This window comes from Crocuta crocuta, unplaced genomic scaffold (genome assembly GCF_008692635.1).
Source record: "Crocuta crocuta isolate KB4526 unplaced genomic scaffold, BGI_CrCroc_1.0 scaffold290, whole genome shotgun sequence".
Classification (NCBI taxonomy): Eukaryota; Metazoa; Chordata; class Mammalia; order Carnivora; family Hyaenidae; genus Crocuta; species Crocuta crocuta.
Window position 1 is genome coordinate 1,029,560 of NW_027527429.1, and position 250 is coordinate 1,029,809.

Sequence of the window (250 nt, forward strand, 5' to 3'; positions counted from 1 at the left end):
CTGCTGGGAACTAGCCGGGTCCCTGGACTCCGCCCCTTGGCCCCCAGGGAGGCGGCCGGCGTCCTAGTTACTGGAGATGGTCAGGGTCTGGTCTCCTCCGCGTGGGTCCTGAAGAAACCGGTGTGGCCGAGGCGGAACGTCCTGTAGGCGCGGGTCATGGGCGGAGGCGGGTAACCTCGGAGCAGGGGTGCGCTCGGAGAGCTGGGGGGTGAGGAGAGCGCCCAGGCCGCAGAGCTGGACCGGAGAGGCG